The 15,023-nt window shown below is 37.3% G+C and overlaps 1 protein-coding gene across 1 annotated transcript in view; it reads right to left on the reverse strand.

Annotated features, from left to right (window-relative positions):
- LOC114275045 (cycloartenol synthase 2) overlaps positions 1 to 7,788 on the reverse strand; it is a 42,167-nt gene extending 34,379 nt beyond the window's left edge. Inside the window, exons 1-2 of the mRNA XM_082894014.1 lie at positions 7,599 to 7,788; positions 5,877 to 5,926 (exon numbers count right to left, since the gene is read on the reverse strand). The gene's annotated coding sequence lies outside the window, so the exon portion shown is untranslated. The remainder of the gene's footprint in view (positions 1 to 5,876; positions 5,927 to 7,598) is intronic.
- Positions 7,789 to 15,023: the final 7,235 nt, after the last annotated feature.

Here is a 15,023-nt window from a genome sequence, read left to right on the forward strand (position 1 = left end):
CCAATTTTAGCTCTATTATGGCACCAATAACCGACTATATGTAAATAGGACAATTTACTTGGACGGATGCAGCAACCAAGGCATTTGGCCTGATCAAACAGAAGCTAACTTCAATCCATGCTCTCACCCTCATGTATTTTGAACAATCTTTTAAGCTACATTGCAATGCTTCTAAAATCGTGATTGGCACTATTTTGAGTCAGAAAGAAAGACCTATTGCAATTTTCAGTGAGAAATTAGGAGGTTCCAAGCTTGATTACAGTACATATTCTTTGCACTGCTCCAAGTTTTTAAACATTGAACCTCTTACCTAGCCTACAATGAGTTTATCCTTTATTCTAACCATGATGCTTTGAAGTACATAAACAACCAGGATAAACTATCATCATGACATGCAACATGGGCAACATATATCCAACAGTTCACTTTCGTCAGCCCCCATCCCCATGAGTTAGGAGCCTCGAACAAAATGGCAGATGCATTCAATTGACGAGCTTCTCTAGTGATCACTACGCATACTGATGTACTTGGTCGTGATTTGTTTTGTGAATTATTATCTACTGATATGTATTTTGGCCCTATTATGTGTAACATAGAAGTAGGGAAGCAATCTAAGTATCTATTGTAACATCATTTCATATTCCAGGGAATCAGTTGTGTGTGCCTAATAAAAGCCTACGACTGAAGATCCTAAGAAAACTACAAAACGAGAGCCACGTGGGGCATGATCAGGCACTCAAGTTAGTAGCAGATTCTTACTACTGGCCAACAATGTGCAAGGAAGTTGCTAAATATGCGGATGGCTGCCGCATTTGTCAAGTTTCCAAGGGCACTGCTACTAATGTTGGCTTATACATGCCACCTCCAATTCCAGATTAGCCATGGACTAATGTCAGCATGGACTTCGTGTTAGGATTGCCAGAGACATAGAATGGGAATGACTCCATCTTTGTAGTGGTGGATAGATTCTCCAAGACTGTTCATTTCATTGCTTGCAAGCAAACTATTGACGCTATCAATGTTGCTTAACTCTATTTTCGGGAAGTCGATCGTCTACATGGGCTACCACAATCAATTGTTTCAGATAGAGACACCCATTTCCTCAGTAATTTTTGGTGATGTTTGTGGCATTTGTCTAACACCAAGTCAGATTTTCACAGTGCTTATCATCCCCAAACATATGGATAGATGGATGTTGCCAATCAGTCGTTGAGTAGTTTACTCTGTAACCTCGTAGTAGATTATCTCAAGTCATGGGACCAAAACTTGTAACAAGCTAAGTTTGCTTACAACCGCTTCACCCACCAGAACACTGGGTTCAGTCTTTTCTACATCACTTATGGGTTTGACTTAGCCCCTGTTTCGGAGTTGAAGCTTGTTCATGGAAAAGCAGAGGATCTAGTTACACAACTTTAGGAAATTCACAGGCACAGACCCAACAACATTTACATGAACCTACAACTAAAGTACAAGTGAGATGCTGATAAGAAACACCAAGCAGTGGAGTTTGAGATGGGAGATTTTGTTCGGGCTATCTTAACTAAAGACTACTTTCCTATGGAAGAGTACAACAAGTTAGCAGCTCGAAAAATTGGGCCCTGGAAATTACAAAAAAGATCAACTCAACTGCTTATAGATTAAAGCTTCCAAGCCATATTTGCACATTTGATGTATTCAATGTCAGGCATCTTGTCCGTTACCATGCTGATCATTCTGATGATGATGATACAAATTCTCTTCAACACAGGGAGGATGATGCAAAGTGTTTGGCTATAAAGTTTTTGGAACTTGTATATGGACAAACAAGGTGTCACGGGTTGCCTTGCAAGGCTAACTCCGTGACGTTTCGCTCGCGGTGGTGTGGCCATTTGAGTGCTCAAGAGTGGCCGTTGGAAGTGCCCCAACGTGGCCTAACATTGGCCCCAAGTAGCCCAAGGCATGTAGGCCACTAATAGCCAGCAGATAGCAAAGTTGCCGCCCATGCCAACAGCCAACCAGCTCTGCCAGCAGCAGCAAACAGCGCTGCCAGCAGCAGCAAAATACAGCAGCAGCAGCCAGCAGTGGCAGCCAACAGTGCAGAACTTTGGCGCGTCGTTTTGGCATTCAAACGAAGGAGTTTTGGGCTGAAATTTTTACTGGAGATAGGTCTTAGGGGAAGTGTTTTCCCGACCAAGTTTTGTGATTTTTCTCAATTTGTAGAATTTATGAAAAATCATTATGACTCCTCGGACATGTATGATGTTTCCTCCTGCCAGATGAAAAAGGGCTCAACAAGCTACTATAAGGGGGTATGGTGTGCTACCTACCTACCTCCCCGCCCAAACTAGGCTTGAAGTGAGCAAACTTGGGGCAACTCAAGGACGGGCTTTAGGCATCCAGAGGGGTGTCTAGAGTCACCACGTGGATTTGGGAGCCCCGTGGATGGTGCAATGATGTAGGCACTGCGCGACCCTCCCGGGTGAGAGGTCCACTACGTTGTTTCCATTATGCCACGCAATATGGTATCTTTGGGACTTGTTTTGGACCGAATGGGCTATCGAGGCACCACTAAAGGCCTCGTGTGCCAACTCTAGTGCTTGGTTTGGGTTCAACCTTGCACGAGGGGATCTCGTGGCTTAAGCTAAGCGGTTGGAAGGCGACACCGCATATGTGGGATATCGAATGAAGGCATCAAGCTATACAATGACTACGTCCATTGAGGGACTACATTATGCTACGAGCAAGCTACGGATTGAGACGTCGCCTTACTCATGCTACACGTTGGTGCAACACTAAGGTGGGCAATGGCCTTAAGCGGAATCTAGCACACGTGTTGGCACGAGGACTACGCCGTGGGCAAGAGATTGACCCTCGGTGGCTTGTGGGCTTCGCATGACCGAGTGGCTACCCAATATGCATCTATTGAGGCATGCTTGACCCTGCGACACTTCGAGATGCTATTAAAGACCCAACATGCAACGTTGGCTTGTCGGCTAAGTTGAGGACCTTCGCTAGCACATTGTTGTGTGGCTAGGCACCTTGATGACATAAACCTAAGTTGGGCGAGCACCTTGCTTGAGATATGCTTGGCGCTATGTAGCGACTTATGCCGTGCTTGGTGCACTGGAGGCGTCAGGCCTACTTGTGACATCCGGGTGAAGACGGAGCTTCCTTGTGAAGTTGTTTTGCTTGACAAAGCATTGAGCATAACTGTGGAAACGGGTGAGATCATCAACACTCGATTTGTCAACGAGCTATGGCGGGCTTAAACTTGGTGGAGTTTGAGCGCCACACCGGCAAAAATTGATCCGCTGCGCCTTTAAAGGAGTCGGCCCGTGACACAAGGCCAAGGCAAAGTCAAAAAGGCACTAGTAGACACAAGATGGAACGTGCTTGGGATGCCGTGGAATTCACTCAAGAAATGGAAAATTGTGTGTCAATCAATACCCTGCCATGGCCTATGATGGATTTCGGTCAAATTTCATTGTTTAGGCCTTAATTTTGCGATTTTTCCATTTTTAGAAATAATTGAGTCTATAACTCGGTCTAGAAGAATCCAATTAGGGCCAAGTTTTTTTCCAGAATATGTATTTTTAATTATAGTTTCCATATTTGAGCTTAACTCAGTTCTTTCCTTTTTAGTAGTTTTCGTAATTTGTTTGATTTAGGCTTGATTAGCCAGTACTGGCTTTTTCCGTTTATTTCCTAGTTTAATTAGGATTTTGTTCTATTATAAATAAGAGTTGTAAGCCTTAGGGAAAAACACTTTCGATATATTACAAACACTTCGTTGAGAAAATTTTGTTCCCCCCCCATATTTTTAGTAATCTTCGGATTCTACAAATTGTAGAAAAGTTGCAACTTTCTTTGCTGCGCACGATTCTTCTGTTGTACACGTTCTACGTTGCGGCAGAGAGAGAGAGAGAGAGAGAGAGAGAGAAAAGTATTTTACAGGTGCTGTTATGCGGCTAATGTTACAGGGGTGGGGGTTGAAAATGCTAATAGAGAATGGTGCAGAAAATGAAGAGGGGTGGAGAATGGGATGGTTCATCTTACATGGATTCTGTACAACAAAATCTACAATTAGTTATTTATTGAACTCTTAGCATAGTGAATTTTGATGGTATATAATCAAAGAAAGGTTACTAAACGATTGACGAATATCATGAGCGACTACAAGGTAAAAGTTTTCCAACACATGAAATAGAGTTCTATAACAACAAAGAAATTATATTAGAGGGCAAAATTATCATAATTTCTTCAATCAAAGCACTATGGACATAATAGAATCTTGCTTCTTAATACACATATTTATGTGAAATTATTGAATAATCAGAATCTAATGTATATATATATATATATATGTAAGTTCAACAATTAATGTGACTAATAAATACAAAGAACTGATAATTAAAAGAAATAAAACAAACTTACTCAACCAAAAAATAATTAATCTTTACCTGTAATAAAAATTGACCAAATTATGATCAACATCTTAATTTTGATCAAATTATGATGCGATTCAGATTGCAAAAAATTTTCTTATCTAAAATAAAATTCTTCCATTAGAGTCCAAAATGTAATACAAGATGCTACCCAAGCTTTGATGAATAGGTTTACTTCATGAGGACAGCCATTATGCTAAATAGAGAAAGTATCATCAATTGGACTGATTAAATATCGCACTAAATAAATCAACTCGACTTTCACAATGACAAAGGGGGAAAAAAGTAGAATTTTTTCATGAAAAAATAAAAAAAAACTACTATTTTTCGGCTTTAATTTTGGGAGTCTATTTATGAAGATTAAAATAATATGCACTACTATGTGCAAATAGTGTGTAATTAAAATTGTTATAGTGATAGTGTGCAAGCATTGTGTAAATAAAGGGATAAATTACCAGCAGATCTTAATAATTAGACTTAATTCCAAACCTCTCTCAAAATACATGAACAAAACGCATCATTAATGTTTGGCTATCCTGTTTTTGTCTGAGTTTTTTGCTGTGTGTGTGGTGGTATTGGTGTTTTAGGTGTAGTATTTTCACAGGTGATTGTTTTCATTGCCAACTTTTCGTGTCTTTCTTTTAGAGTTTATTTTGGTAGGGATTGAGTTTTGCTTTAGTGTGCCAATTTTGTTGTCGTATGTCTTTAGACAATGTTGTTCTTTCCTTTTCCTTTATTACCTTCTTGTATTTTTATATTTCGAGTTAATAATAATTTTTTTTTTTACCTATTAAAAACAAAAACAAGTAAATGTTCACATAACTATTTTAAATCCATTAATCTAACTCTGAAATTCATTCCTGAAATTACTAATGCCTCCTTCATGGAAAGCTTTTGTAATAGTATAGATAGATTAAGAGTGTAAAAATAGCCCGCAACCCATGTGTGGCCCAGGATGAGCCCGATCCAGTTAGGCCCGGGCTTGAGGCCAACCCAAGACCCTAGGCCTGGGCTTGAGACGTCATTTTGAAGCCCAGCTTGCTCAAGGCCCACTTAAAATCCGACCCGAGGCCCAGTGTCATTTTTAATGGAAAATAATAAAATTTTGATAATAAAAAACAAAAAAAAAAACAAAAAATTGTTCAGGCTCAGGCCCAGGCCCACCGGCCCGCCCAAGGTCAAAATAACCCTTGGGCTTGCGCCTAATTTTTTGGCACATGGGTCAGCTTGGCCCAACCCAAATTTTGATCGGAGCCCGTGAGACCCGATATGGGTTGGCCTGAACCCAAGCCCGGATGAGCCAGACCGGGCCAAATTTACACCCCTAAGATAGATTGCATAACTAAATAATGGTTTTAAATAGAAAGAAGATATTATAGGCTAAATGACATAAATTTAACATAAATAGATAGATATAGAAAATATTAGTATATATGATATGGATTCAGTTACCTTATTTCAGAGAAGATATACTGACAATGTTCTAACCAGTGTCTGACTTCCTGCCAAAAAAAATAATAATGGTTTCAGGTAGAAAGAAAGTAGAATTATTGTGAGATGAATTTCAAAGGCTACAACAGTGTCTATTTATTTACTGCATGCATGCAGGGGCAATAAAGAGAGTATGGTATTACATGACATTTTTCATTTGGGATGGATTTTTTTTCAAATTTAAATTTAAATTTAAATTTTATAGAATTGTTTGAGCATGTGGAGGTCATCATAGATTTCATTTTGATTATTCAAAATGTTTATTTTGAAATGTCATTCAGGGATATCATCCATACAAAAATTAGGTCGACTCGATAGCCGTAACATTTTATTTTTATTTTTTAGAGATAAACGTGATAAAATGAAAAATGTTATGATTATCAGACTGACCTAATTTATTTTCAAAAATGACATACACAAATGACCTTGTGAAATGAATTGATCAGATTCTCGAAATGAGATTTATGATGGGCGCCTGAACTTGAACTTGAACAATTTTCTCAAGTTCATATTTGAAGTTCAAGAAAAATCCAACCCTTTTTTGTGACGCACACAAAAATGTTCTTTTCTTGAAGAGAGTTTATATGAAATAAATAGACAATTTAACGTTCCATTTCTTTTGATGGAAAATGTATGAAAAACTTTTTTGCCATAAAATATTTTCTTATGATTTGTTGAGAACTTGAAAGTAATGTGCCAATAATGATGGTGCTGGTGACATGGTCAGTTCATATTAAAATTTAAATTTCACATACAAATTGGCAGATTCGTATCATGTGTCGAATCAAACTAGATAATTTACCAATTCTCAAGCCAAAGGAACCAGACTGGTTCAGCTACAATATTGCGGACAAAAATAAATAAATATAAGTAAATAAATAGGAAAATGTTTGGGACTTCCTTTTGGGAGACTCTCACCACCCCCACAGTGATGTGGACCAATGATATATTTGTATTGTTTTTTTTTTTCTTTCTCTTTCTTACTTGGATCAATCACAAATGAGTAGGGATTGTAGAGGTAATATTTTGTGGGGATTTGAATCATTGCTGAAATAAATATATTCAATCTTTAAACCGAATGGGGGTTAAGCATCAAATGCGTAGATAGCCAGATTTATATTTATATTATTTGAGTAGTGCTATTTTAACTGAAATATTAAATATATTTTTAAATTTAAAAATTAGACTAATTGTTCAAACCAAAAAAGGGGAAACATGAGACTACTTGACTGGTTGGTTACATAGTGGGATAAGTATTCAAAATGAAAACTTCGACTTCTTTTCTACCTTTTTGGGATTTTAATTCCACTTTGAGCTTAAAAGAGTTATAAAAACTTGAAAAAAAGGTATATCATTGAGTTTTGAAGAGTTGTTCATGATTTTAAAACTTCTACTATCGCTGCACTTAATTCTTAATACATCTGATAGTCTCAATATCAATACACCACGATTGATATCAATATGTGTTCTAATATCGGGATTTAGAACCATGGTTGGCGGTGACAGTGGTGGCTGCTATAGTAGTTATGGGGTGGTTGGGGCGTGGGGGTAGTGAAAAATATATTTGTTCAAATAAATTTGTTTTCATTAAACATGCAAAATATATATCATACCAAACGTTTAAAAAAAGACATATATGTTTTGTTGAAACAAATGAGGGTAAAAAATTGAATAAGTACATACAGGCATGCGCGCGCAGTGAGAGAGAGAAGATAAAGAGTTTGCTAGCTAGAAATATAGAAATTATGTAGTTGAGAAGTGAAAAGAATTGTATCAGAGAGTACTTAGTTTCAAATGGGATTTGATCTAGTTTTTATAGCAAAAAACAGTCTTGTTATTGTAGATTATTTAGAGGAGGACTTCACTAGATGTCAAAGTATATTTAATATTAGACACTTAATGAGTTAAAAATGAACCATTCCACAAGAAAACCCCTTGAGAGATGAGATAGAAGTATATATTGAAAATGATTAAATGAGAGATCTTGCTGATGAGAGTGAAGATTTTAGGGGCCAGTGTTGAATAAGGGTGAAGATTTTAGTGGACCAATGTTGAAGGAGACAGGGCCGACCTGACTTTGTGGTGTCAAGGCGAATTTAAAAAATTGGAGTCCATATTAAAAAAAGAAAATTTGGTTAGTTCTAAACTTTCTTTTTTTTTTTTTTTTTTTTGGGGTATTGATACAAAATTTACTTATATTTATAAATATTAAAATTACTAATTTGTTTTATGTGTGCTATGCACAAAAATTATTTAAAATATTAGGTGATAAATTCAATTTAAAATATTATATTAGTGTCTAATTCGATTATAATTCTTTTTTCACAATAATCATAATATTATTTTTTAAAGCATTTTATTTAATTTTTATAATTGACACAATCATAGTTATTGAGATAGACATAAATCATAATTATTTAAATAAATTTTGGACATTTTCGATAACTAACATTATTAATTTATTTAATAATTTATGACCTAACTGAATGAATGCAAAATTTGATCAACTTCAACTTAAAAAAAAAAATAAAATTATATCATAATATTTAAGCATTATTACACGAAAAGTGCTTAAGGTGAGTTGATTCAAAAGTATGATTTATGATTATATAAGTAAGAACGTGAGAGTTAATCATATTAATGTATAAAAAAATTACAAATTCAAATCATAAATAGTGTTCTCAAAGGCAATTAGGTACAAAACCTTTACAACCTTAATAATTTCAGTTCTCAAAGGGATTTTGATTAACTATATGACATATCATGATAATAGTAAATTTTTTTATTCCGGCCAAATTATCTTTGCATATCTTTTCTAGCAGAGCGCATGAATGTGCATTATCAGTAATACTATAATTCAAAATTTTTAATATTTATTCAAGAAACATGTGCCTTAAATATATACAATAATTCTGATGAATCATTATTCTTTAAAAGAATACTCCACACTATTTATTATTTGTCAATTTATCATCTAAAGGTTTGTACCATATGCATTTTATAATTATAGAAGAAAATTGTATAACTTCATAATTTCTGAGTCATAACTAAGAAAAAAAAAAGAGTCATAACCTAATACAAAAAAGTCATAACTAATATATTAAAATAATGTTATAATTAAATAGGAAAATTGGTCATAACTAAAGAAGAAAATGACATAACTAATGGTGAATATGATATGCAGGTGTGTATAATAGAATTCTCAAAAAAGTATTAAGTTTCATTATTTTAATAAATCAATATCATATTGGATGTTATTATGTAAATCACGTCTAGAATATGATGTTTGTTATATAATCACAGTGCGGTTAATTTTAATTATTTATTTTAATAATCTTAGCCTTATCGTTCTATAAAAGTGTTACTTGAATAGTTATATATAATAAATTTAGTTAAATTGTTTATTTATTTTGATAATTTTAGTTCTATTGTGCTATAAAAGTGTAATTATCATATAATAATTTTATATGATATATATATTAAATTATAAGATAGTAAAATAGACGCTCTTTTTGATATTAAAGATAATAGTTAAATTAGAAAGAGAATTAGTAATATAAAATTAAAAGTGATTCTAATTATTTAATTTGATTTTAATTTCTGTATTTATTTTGAAAATAAAAATATGTAGAAATAGAACTACACAAAATTTATTTCAAAAATTAAATATAAAGATGTTGTGATTAGACAGAGAAGAAAATACATAAATTAATTATGTAGAGTATTGATTTTTACTTTGATATTTACTTTGCTATTCTTTTTGAATTATTCATACATATTGTATATAGGTATATAAAATTTAAATTAAATATAAATATTTTGTAATAAATAATTTCATGTTATATAAAAAAGTAAATATAAATTAATATTAAGATATCAATAAGATAGACAGAAAATAAAAAATATAAAAGAAAATTAATTTGATTTGTACGATGCACATAATTAAGCATATTTTGTCTTATTTATTTATTTGTATATCGAGATAATTTTTTTTTCAAATATCATAATAATTATATATATGAAAAATAAGTATTTCTCAAATAGAATCTGATAGGAAATTTGTGTCGAGCAACTGGGTCGAGTAGAATCTAGCATGGGCCATGTTCCCAACCGACCAACCAGGCTACGAGGATCACGGAAGTCGAAGCCAAGGTTAGTGGTGGGCTTGAATCGTGGACCGGGCTGGATAGCATGGTCTTAAACCAAGGAAAAGACTGCGAGTAAGTTAGATCGGCGCCCAAAGGTCAGACCGGTTCGAATGTGTGCCCAAGAAAGGATTCTTGGCCGGGCAATGAGTTTTAGTCATGAAGGGTTACCTGCAGCTCAATCGAGCAGTAAGTTCACACTGTGAAGGGCTAAATGTAGAGTAGCCGAGCTACAAGCTGACGTGGCGAAATGGGCAACATTGAGCCCTGCGTTGAAGCCTTGCAAGAGAGAGTTCGACTCTGGGAATGTTGAAATTGAACTGAGCTAGGATAGCTCGATGGGTAGGAACTACGTTGCCCAATTAGAGCACGAGGAGGAAAACCCGCCAATCGTTCATGTCAATTCTGTTAGGAGGTTTAGCTAATACTGTTTGGCAGCATTGATACGCATACGTGTAAGCAAAATAGAGGATAGTACATCTACGTGTCCAAGAAAGGACAAGCAAGGTAATGCATGCACAAACTATATAAATCCTGCGACGCCTCCATGTAAAAGGTCTTCAATTTTTCCATACTATGAGCTACTTTAGTCATTTTCTTCTCTCTTTAAGGGTGCTAATTTGACCGTCGGAGGGGTTTTCAGGTAACACACCCGCTAGGTAGCTCACTGTCGTCGTGTTTTTAGGCTGTGTGATGCCATTCAGAGCAACATAGAGCTTGGTCGCAAGGAGTGCGAAAGTAAAAAATATTTACTCCCTGTAACGCCCTCAAAATAATAACATTAAACCCATCAATATAGACATACATTGATATATATAAAAGTTCCACATTCTTCTATTCAACAGAGTTTCATTACAAAAAGTATTACATGTTAACAACAAGAGCAAATGCCCTAAAGGCTTACAGCTTTCCAAGCTAACACTTGGTTACAACAAAAGAGTACTAACTCATTTACACATTAAGCCCTTGTCTTGAATATACATGTAATACATCAAAAGGGAAAATACAACAAAAGTCTGCCCGCCTCTAGCCTCCCAAGCTACGTCCTTGGAGGTGGCATGCTACCTGTACCTGAAAATGATGTTCCCATATAGGGTGAGCCACAGCCCAGCAGAGATATACTAAACCAACTATGAGTAATGACTAAAAGATTAACAATTGATAGATGGACAACACCGATACATCCGCATATATCACATCACAATTTCATAACATACGAATCTATGTCACTTTCCATTTTCCATCCTTATTTAATAGATTAGCATATTAGCTATATCAACACATCAACAGATAAACATCTTATGCATCAACAGATAAGCATATAAGCTGTATCCACACTTCACTAGACAAGCATATGAGCTGTATCTACGCTTCACTAGACAAGCATATGAGCTGTATCTACACTTCTCAAAGATAAGCCTATGAGCTGTATCTTCACTTCTCTAGACAAGCATATGAGCTGTGTCTACGGAGTTCATCCCCCATCTCCTCCAATCCTATCCGGTTTAGAGGTACATCCCCCATCTTCTCCTAAACCGCGGAGTACATCCCCCATCTCCTTCTCTACACACAATGCATATAAACACAAGGGTTCTATACACAATCAATCAATACATAGAATTAATGTATTCAATTCACCGTCATACTCTGTGACACAATCACTCGATTAGTTTTAGTTTGCCTAATCATCATGCATTGTCTACAACAATCAAGACTATCCTCCACCGATAGCCCAAAGCAGTTATTTCTAAATAGAAAATAAATGCACAAAATGGATATTAAATCGACATTTCAATTAGGTGAGCAATAAATGATCCAACCACACTCTTTAGTCCCATACATTCCCGATTTCAACATTCTCAATTCAATTCCTCATTTCCAACAATTAATTATACAAATTAATTAACCAATGTAATTAGGGCATATTCCATAATTAACATCACAACCCTTAGGTTCCATTTTCATTAATGTTTTAACATTAATTTCACTTTTTCATGCCAAACATGCATTTAGGTTTTATATGATTAAAACCCCAACTTTTGTAAAATTACACAAAGGCCCGAACTTTCTCAAAATTCCCCAACAACTCCCAACATATCGAAATGCCAAAATTTAAAGACATAACTCATAAAGAGGAGTAGGATATCCCTACCTCAAATTCGGAGCTCAAGGGAAGAAGGTGACGAAACTTAACGTGCTCCAAAACTCGAAATTTTTAGATCAATGCAAAGCCCTCAACGATCAACCCAACTTTTGTAAGGACCAAAGGTGAGGAATACACCCTAGCTAGATCAATACCTAGAGAGAAGTTGAGGTTCTAGTGAGAGGAGCTCTCAAATGGAGATTTTGAAAAGTAAGAGAGAGAAAAGGAGTTGAAAAAGTGATCCAAAAGTCAGATCTCGGATTTATATAAAAGTCGCCCCGCTCGAGCGTCACTCACAGACTCTCGCTCGAGCGTCAACAATCCCGCTCGAGTGGCGGATACACACTCCCAGAACTTTTACAGAACCAGGTCTCCGCTCGAGCGTCAAACCTCCCCGCTCAAGCGTCACACACAACATCCCGCTCGAGCGTAAAAACTCCCGCTCGAGCGCACAACACTGCAGAGGAGATATTGGAAGATGGAAAACTACGCTCGAGCGTCGGAAACCCCGCTCGAGCGGACAGATAACAATGAAGGGCCCGCTCGAGCGTCAAAATCCTCGCTCGAGCGTGAAGGCCAAAATCTGGGCAACTACTCTTGGTTTCTAAGTCCAACCAACCTATTTCAAACCCGCCCAACACAACCCAAGACTTGAATGCAAGGAGTAAAGGATGTAAACAAGACATATACAACAACCAACTCCACGGAACCTAAGTCCGGGTACAACAGTTAAAGAAAAGGGAAAACCGGGATCGCTATACTCCCTGTAAAATTGGTCCCACCTGTAGGAATCAAAACATATGAAACCTTGTCCTCCAAGCTTTTCTGATCACTTTCAATGGCGAACAACGATGACATTCTGATGTTCGCCATCGATAACATTTTGCTAGAGTCTGTTCGAAGGCGCGACGACTTGCTCGCCATTTAGACCATGGAGGCCTCTATGTGAGGAACTCACAGAGACGTGCAAGACAAACGCGTGAGGAGTTCAGGGCACTTATAGAGCCCTGAAGGGTGCCAGTAACAGCGTGGGTCACACACTTAGAATCTAGAAAGCAAGCTGAGGGATCAAGAAGTAATCATTCAAAGGATGGCTATGAAGATAAAGGATATGAAGTGCGCTGGAGTGGGAAACCACAGTAAGTACGCCCAGTCCCACCATTTTTTACAGTCGGAGTAGATGACCAACTCCTTCACTTTCTATCATGAGGAGTTTTAGAGTCGGTGACTCTATCACACCAGTAAAAAGGTCTCACACTCAAGAGAGTAGTTACTGTCCCTCGCGTCTATCAATGACGATGAGATACTCATATTCCGTTCGATTAGATAATTTGAGAGATGTTTTGGAGGAATGGGCATGTCGGTGGGAGGCCTAGAGGATGCCGACGCTCTAACAGTTGGCCCCTAGAGGTCATGTAAGCGAAGAAGTTGTAATGCCTTGCCATGCTTAGTGGCGCACATACCGACAGATATAGACTTGGCGAGGCTAAGTGCCACCCCTTGTCCCCTTGAGATAGAGAACGTGTCACTTCCTGCCGGTTTTCACTAGCAAAAATTCACGCTTTAGGAAAAAAAAAAAATCGATCCGTACATGCACGTTATAGCTAGGCATAGACGAAATGATACATTAATGTGCCTAATTTTCCCATCGAGTTGAGGCAAATTAGGCCTGAAATGGTTCGAGGGGTGGCCAGAGAAGAGTATCGAGAAGTGACAGTAGTTGGCAGAGGCATTTGTCACCAGATTCAAGACAAACACCAAAACACCCAAGGAAGTTGACCATCTGTTGGGAGTGAAGATGGAATCGGACGATTCCTTAAAGGTATACAATGCCAAGTATTGGAAGATGTTGAATGAGATCATTGATTTCCTAGCTAACCTGACAATCACTCAATATAAGCGCTATCCACTAGTCGGACATAGATTGAGAGATTCGCTCACAGTAAATCAACCGTCAACCAAAGAGTCGCTCATGTAATACATCAATGAGCACATCCGGTTTGAAGACGACACAGCCGCAACCATTGTGAAAGTAAATCTGGTAGTGGAAGACAAGAGGGTAACAGGAAAGGTTCACGCGGTTAGATAGGAGGAAAACCGTCTAAACAACAGTGGAAGAGAGCAAAACCATAAAAATAACCGCAATAACAAGAACAATAACCCCAACCAGGCTGACAACCCCTGTGATGCTACAGAAGATGCCAAGAGAAAATTAAATGCCCGAACTGGCATCACCACGGTCTTTAAAATTCCTCTTTATCGCATCCTTAGCGAGATCCGTGATGAGGCATACGTCTGATGGTCGGCTAAGTTGGGGGATGCCCAGAGAGGTTTTAACCCAAGATATCGCTACACCTACCATAATGAAAGGGGCCATCGCACAGAGGATTGCGTGCGTTTGAAATGTACTTGGAGGAATTAATTGTGGCTGGGCATCTGGACCGGTATATCGACGATGACATTGGAGTGGCACCAAAAGGGTAAGCCAAGCCAAATGTCTTAGCAAGCTGAGATACCCCCCCAAGGAGTCATCAATGTAATCCACGGGATCATCGAGCCAATGCGAGTATGCGAGCTTGACGGGATGATCAAGAAAACAGAACGTATGAAAAAGGTTCTGTCTGTTCAATCGGTTCTCATGAAGGGGAGGACTGAGGTGAAGGACGTCCTCACATTTTCTAGCAGAGCCTTGGAGAGAATCCAAACCCCACACAATGATGCGTGCCCGTTAAGGATTTTGATATTAAATGCATTTTGATCGACCAAGGAAGCTCGGTCGAGATAATGAATTATGGCGCTAGCAAGTTGACCAAGGAGTTT

This window comes from Camellia sinensis, chromosome 11 (genome assembly GCF_055761805.1).
Source record: "Camellia sinensis isolate YWXY chromosome 11, ASM5576180v1, whole genome shotgun sequence".
NCBI classification, from domain to species: Eukaryota; Viridiplantae; Streptophyta; class Magnoliopsida; order Ericales; family Theaceae; genus Camellia; species Camellia sinensis.